A 7546-nucleotide genomic window follows, 5' to 3' on the forward strand; every position below is an offset into this window, starting at 1 on the left:
TCATGGTTACATCATGCTGTGGGGCTGTGTGGCCAGTGCCGGTACTGGGAATCTGGTTAAAGTTGAGGGTCACATGGATTCCACTCAATATCAGCAGATTCTTGAGATTAATGTTGAGGAATCAGTCACAAAGTTGAAGTTAAGCCGGGGCTGGATATTTCAACAAGACAACAACCTAAAACTCTGCTCAAAATGTACTCGGGACCTTTATGCAGAGTAACAAGTACAATGTTCTGCGATGGCCATCCCAGTCCCCAGACCTGAATATTATTGAACATCTGTGGGGTGATCCATGCTCGGCAACCATCAAACCTAACTGAACTGGAGATGTTTTGTAAGGAGGAAAGGTCCAAAATACATTAATCCAGAATCCAGACACTCATTACAGGCTATAGGAAGTGTCTAGAGGCCGTTATTCCTGCTAAAGGAGGCTCTACTAAATATTGATGTGATTTTTCTGTTGGGGTGCCCAAATTTATAAAACTACAAGTGGGCTGCCATCCTCTGGGAATGAGGACAGCAGCATGTCCAGTTCCTCTACAAAGGTACTCAGTTGGCCTGGGGGGCGGTAAATTACTACAATATGAATTTTGACAGGAATTGAGATTGTAATTGCATGAAACTCAAATGAATTATTACAAAGAGAGAGGAATGAGCCGAATATTTCCAATTGTGATAAATGAGAAGACCTGTGCCCCCACCTCCTCCAGACTGGCGAGGGGTATGAGAGAAAGTGAAGTTGTTAGAGAGAGCAGCAGGGGTTCCTGAGTCCTCTGGATGAATCCAGGTCTCAGTCAGACCCAAGATATTGAGAGAAGAATTAGTAGCAAAGAATGACCCACAGAGACAGAGAGAGGAGTATTAGTGTTAGAAGACGAGTAAATAGGGCGCAGGTTAGAAACATTGCGCTGCCTTTTACGAGGGTTAGTTGAGCGTTGCCGTGAGACAGCAGGAATGTGTTGAAAGCACATGCTGAGGATAAGGAAAAGTGTGTAGGAAATTAAGAAACTTTAGTGCCTACCGGTGTCGTTGCTCGGTGGAGTCGCGCAGGAAGAGTCGCAAGTTTGGTGGAGGTTACATCATGCTGTGGGGCTGTGTGGCCAGTGCCGGTACTGGGAATCTGGTTAAAGTTGAGGGTCGCATGGATTCCACTCAATATCAACAGATTCTTGAGAATAATGTTGAGGAATCAGTCACAAAGTTGAAGTTAACCCTCTGGAGTCTGAGGCTGATTTGGGGCCTGGAGAAGTTTTGACATGCCCTGACATTTGTGCTTTTTTCAGTTGTTCATAAACATATTAATGACACAAGTGTCATTACACTGTATTCAGCACAAACTAGGCTACCATAATATGTGAGGAACATGTATGTACATGTTTGTGTTTTTGAAGGAATAACGTTTATGCGTGGTTATTGAAAAAACAAAAAACTTAAGTCACTGAAATAAGGCCAATAAAAGTATATTAAATCTGTGTTCACAAGACTTCTGGGTATTGGAGGTTGTAGACTAGAGTTTTTGCTTCAGAATTATGTAAAAATTATGCTGACTACTCTTTCATTTATAACAATATATTGATTTAGTTTTTGTAAGACACTTCTTGCCAAGAAACACAGTATGCGTGGAGGTGTGAATGACCATGAATAATGGGTCATTCTCACCTGAGAAGACAAAAGAATCGCATAGTAATGACCTGAAATGACTTTCATATTAATGAGGCATTTCAGTCAGGTAGGCTGTGAAAAAAAACTTCTGTGATGTCTCAAGCTCATCATGGTATATGAAACATACAGAAAAATATTATTACAATATAAAATAATGGTTTTATATTATACTTTAAAATGTAATGCATTTCTGTGATGCAAAGAGTCTGAATATAGGCTTTTAGTTTAAAAGCATGCACATTTGGAGAAATATAGGATTCTCATATGTTTATGTCAATTTTCTATACAGAGGAGTTATTTTTTATTTAATATTCATTGTTATCTCTATGAGCGCCAGTGTTTGCAATTCATACTGCAGCCGGAGGGCGCTCTATGTGCATTTTTAGTCCACAAATTCAAAGAAGAAGAGGATATTCCATGAACGCTGTTTTACAATTCATACTGCAGCCGGAGGGCGCTAAAGGAACAAAAACTCATCTAAAATTCATCAATAGAAGAAAACAAACAGGAACTAACTGCATGTCTTCCAGAGATCGCTAACCATGGCTTTTACATCCAGATAAACACTTTTCAAGACAATAAATACACGATTGAGACGATGTATGCATGTGTTGCCTCTGAATTTGCCTCTGAATAGCGCTGGCTCCGTGGGCGTGGCCGCATTAGCAGATAATGAGCTGAATCACGGACTTCTGACATGGCTCTCTTTTCATACAGATTACATAAACACAGAATGTTTGTTTTCGATTTGACTAACACGATTTAAAACCTGACATTTCAACGTTTCTTTAGACATAAGTGTAATTTTTTTGTCAGTAGTATTCACTAAGTTACAGTTCATTTTCTGAGAACTATCAGATTGGACTTCGTTCAGAGGGAGACGAGAGATCACGCATCATGTTAGTTTTCTTTATTTTACAAAAAGCACAACATTTTATTTTTACTCTGAGTGTACACAAATAAAAGAAGATATTCTATAGTTTCAATTGATGTATTACTTATGTCTCTATGACAAAAAATGACAGAGTATTTTAAGTCTGTTTTGCTGCAATGTGAAAAAACCCTGCAAAACGCGCCGGCGCGTTTTCAGACCTCAGAGTGTTAAGCTGGGCATATCTCATGTCATATCTCGACCGTTGCCTTGTCTGTAGAAAGTTCACATGCTCAAAGTCTAGACTGACTGCATCTTATCAGTGTCCTACATGATTCACTCAACCCTGTTACTTCTGACATGATTTTCCTCCTTTCAAAACCAGAGGATTTCAACCAGATATGAAACAAATGTAAAGTACGTAAATATTTAGTTTGATCTGATGTTGACAATCAGTATGAAGTTTCTCAAACTTCCCTTTACTGATCTAGAAAAGAACATTATGTATCATTTCATAGTTTAACTGCAAATCTAAATATGCAGAAGTGTTTGAATCTTTCTAACATGAATGTTGTCATTAAAAGTTCATTATGTATTTGATAGTTTATCTAAATGTGCAAGAACATGAATGTTGTTCAGCATCATGAATGAATGAAGAATAAACACCAACCTCTTTGTTCTTCAGTGTGTTACATTCTGCAGGGTTCTGGACCACTCGTGTTCTCACTGTCCTCCTTAATAAACTCAGTCTTTACTGGTTTCATCTCTTCTTCTTCCTGATGCTCTTCTGATGGGAATAATTCTGCATTTATTCATGAACTGATGTGGGAGGAGCTGGGTTGATGAATGCAGTCATTAATTTGTGTAAAAACCGAGACAATGGACTGAGATTATTTTCTTGTCCTCGTATCATGCTGTAGAAGAGAGCCCAGATGATGTCACTTCCTGGTGTCACAGTTTTAAGAAATCATCTGTTTTCAAAAGGAGGAAAGTCATGTCAGAAGTAACAGGTTTGAGTGAATCATGTAGGACATTGATAATAACACATTTAAAGATGCAGTCAGTCTAGACTTTGAGCATGTGAACTTTCTAGACACAGTCAAGATATGACGTGATATATTTTTAAAAACATAATTAACAAATAATAATTACTAAAAAATTTTAAAATATACAATCTATTACACTGCAAAATTCACTTGATCTTGTGTATCCAGTGTCTTACATTCACATGTGTATGAAAGGAAGAAGTCTGCTGTGAACAGCCCTAAATAATTACACAGTTTTAGGAAAATAAATTAAATATCAAATGTCAAAATATGGCTGTTAATATCACATTAGATCATTTTGTCATTGATTGAAAATATTTCAGAGTAATGTTTTCTTTATTTTCTTAATATTATTTATAATGAATTATTAAGAATTATTTAAGGGAAGGTGGCAGAGCAGCTATTTGGGAAATTCTGTAGCCAGAAGACGTCCATTCAGTGCTGATTGTCTGAATTCAGTAAATCTTGATGTAAAAACATTTGAAATTAGAGTCAGATTAAACGAGCAGCTAAAGTAAAATTGAGACTAAATTCTAAAATTAAGTGAACTTCACAGGAGCGCTGAAAAGACGTACACACATTATACCTTCACCAGACCACTGGATTCTGTCGCTGGAAGAACAGCTGGTCCTTTACGATTGGAAGATAATGTTAAAGTTTCAGGGACAAATGCAACTAATTTATGCAAATGCATCAAAATAATCATAATGTTTTGTAGCAGTTGTCTATCACAACAAGTTTCAATTTTATGACCTTTAACTTCATATTTCTCTATTTATTTTGATTTACTGAAAGTGATATTACTTTTTTCTCTTTTATTTCAGAGCTGATGGAAGTGAAGGAGGAGAGTGAAGAACTGAGTGAAGTGGAGGAGGAAGATCATGTCAAACCTGGAGAAAAACCTTTGAGTCGCTTAAAGAATAAAAAGACATTTTTAAAGAAAAGAAGAGCAAAGAAATCTACAACCTGCACTCAGTGTGGAAAGAGTTTCACAAACAAACGTGATCTTGAGGTTCACATGAGAGTTCATACAGGAGAGAAGCCGTTCACATGTGATCAGTGTGGGAAGAGTTTCTCAATCAAACAAAGTCTTGATGTTCACATGAGAGTTCATACAGGAGAGAAGCCGTTCACATGTGATCAGTGTGGGAAGAGTTTCTCAATCAAACAAAGTCTTGATGTTCACATGAGAGTTCATACAGGAGAGAAGCCGTTCACATGTGATCAGTGTGGGAAGAGTTTCTCAATCAACAAAGTCTTGATATTCACATGAGAGTTCATACAGGAGAGAAGCCGTTCACATGTGATCAGTGTGGGAAGAGTTTCAAACAAAAAGGACATCTTAAGGAACACATGAGAGTTCATACAGGAGAGAAGCCGTTTACATGTGATCAATGTGGAGAGAGTTTCAGTCAATCAGCAAACCTTAAAGCACACATGAGGATCCACACAGGAGAGAGACCATTCATGTGTAATCAATGTGACAAAACATTTATTAGGTCATCAGACCTGAAGTCACACCTGACAGTTCATACAAAGGAGAAGCCACATTCATGTTCTGTGTGTGGAAAGAGTTTTTTACTGCTGTGTAGTTTACAAAAACATGAGAAAATACACACTGGTCTGAGAGAGTATGTGTGCTTTGAGTGTGAGAAGACTTTTACTACAGCAAAATGTTTAATACAGCACCAGAGAATTCACACTGGAGAAAAACCTTACAAGTGTTCACAGTGTGACAAGAGATTTAGTCAGTCATCAAATCTGAAAACACATGAGATGATCCACACTGGAGAAAAAGCTTACAAGTGTTCACACTGTGACAAGAGATTCAGTCAGTTAGCACATCTGAAAACACATGAGATGATCCACACTGGAGAAAAACCTTACAAGTGTTCACACTGTGACAAGAGATTCAGTGATTCATCATCTCTGAAAACACATGAGAAGATCCACACTGGAGAAAAACCATACAAGTGTTCACACTGTGACAAGAGATTCAGTCAGTCATCATCTCTGAAAACACATGAGAAGATCCACACTGGAGAAAAACCTTACAAGTGTTCACACTGTGACAACAGATTCAGTCAGTCATCATCTCTGAAAACACATGAGAAGATCCACAGCAGAGAGAAGCTGCACACGTGTGATCAGTGTGCAAAGAGTTTCTCTTTTAAAAGTCACCTGAAGATACACATGAAGATCCATGGAGTGGAGAAACCACATCTCCACAGTGTGAAATGAAGTAGTTCATTTTTATGTGCTGAACAAAAAAATCTCTTCTGTGTAAGTTAGCCACAGCCAAATCTCTCCTCTCCAGCTATAGTAGGCACCATTTAGTTTTGTTGTAATTATACAACAATGCGAATATGTATTGTAGTGTATAATGATACCAGAAAATGAGCTGGTTTTGAGTTTTCTTTTGTTTGGCATTGAGCTGCTATGAACTCTATTGTGTGTGTAGTTGTGTGAATGGTGTAAAAAAAATATAAGTAAAACATGTAATGAATATGGAGGAGAGCCCAGGAAGAATAGCTGCTGTTGTTTCAGTGGCTAATGGGGATCTTAATAAACAAACAAACAAAGAAACCATGGGCGACAAGTTTTATTTATTTATTTAATTTTTTTTTGCTGTTACAAAACTTATTTTTGTACCTGCATCAAACAGGTTTAACCCTTTAACGACCCAGTGGTCCGATAGCGGGACTGATAAGAGTGTTATAAGTTTAAACAAGTTGTTTTCTTAAATGAGGAGTATGCTGTCTAACTAATCTTTTATTATGCTCGCAGTGCGTCGGTTAAATGAATTGCAATATTAATAATATAGCTGCGAGCAGCGATGACGGGCCAAAGCCCGGTGGCACCGCCACCCCTGTGGCTTCAGGGCAACTGTGCATGGCGGGCAATGGGCATTTAAAACAGTTAAGCATAAAAGGACTGTCAAATTCACTCCACATTTTCTGCACTACAAGGTAGCGCTATAGAGCCCCTCCTCCCTGCACGTTTCTAAGGCTTTGCTCATGTGTACTGTCTAACAATCCTGATGTGTGTGTGGAGTTTCAAACAATTTGAAGCATGCTAAGAGTCTCAAAAGCATTCAAAACCAATATAAAAGTTTGATGCGTTGCCAAGGCAACTGTGTTTGAGATATCACAATTCTTTTCAAAGGTCTACATCTGACATGTTTTGACATGATTTAAATGAAGTTTGAAGCAAATAGGGTAAACATAAGATGGTGATCTCAAAGCATGCTGAAAGTAACACATTTCCTGCTGCCAGTTGGTGGCGCTATAACTTTGACTCACAATAGTCACATCTATGTGATCAGCCTTGTAGAACGAAGACACAGCCGAAGATTCATCAAAATCAATTAATGTATGCAGAAGTTATAACACTTTGTTTCCCTTTTCTTGCTATTAATTCGTTGCCTCGCCACGGCCAAACCGTTTGAGATATCCAAAATCCGTTTGCAATTAAACAACTTCAATGTATTAGCACCAAGTAAAAAAAAGTTTGGTGTAAATTGTATAAACCCTGTTGGAGTAGTAGTATTAAATTCAAAGCCTGTTTTTTCAAAAAAATAACATTCAAACCAAAATAGCTGACTTCCTGTTGGTTGGCGCTAAAGAATAAATTAGAAAATTGTCCGGCTTGATGAGAACAATATGTGTACCGAGTTTGGTGACTGTAGGAAAAACTAACCCCCCACTTTTGTCAAAAGGTGGCGCTACTGAGCCCTCCACCACGCCCATTTCTATGGCTTTGTCCATGTCTACTGGTTGACAATATTGATGTGTGTGTCGAGTTTCATGCAATTTGAAGGATGTTAAGAGCCTCAAAAACACTCAAGAATATTTTTAAAGTTTGATGTGTTGCCATGGCAACAATATTTAAAATATCAAGAATCCTGTCACAGGTCTACATCTGCTGTGTATTGACATTACACTGATGAAGTTTGAAGCAAATCAGG

At 37.9% G+C, this 7546-nt stretch overlaps 1 pseudogene; it reads left to right on the forward strand.

Annotated features, from left to right (window-relative positions):
- The first annotated feature begins 4597 nt into the window (after positions 1-4597).
- Positions 4598-6274, forward strand: LOC125270055 (annotated as a pseudogene).
- The last annotated feature ends 1272 nt before the right edge of the window (positions 6275-7546 follow it).

Source organism: Megalobrama amblycephala, linkage group LG1, assembly GCF_018812025.1.
Source record: "Megalobrama amblycephala isolate DHTTF-2021 linkage group LG1, ASM1881202v1, whole genome shotgun sequence".
NCBI classification, from domain to species: Eukaryota; Metazoa; Chordata; class Actinopteri; order Cypriniformes; family Xenocyprididae; genus Megalobrama; species Megalobrama amblycephala.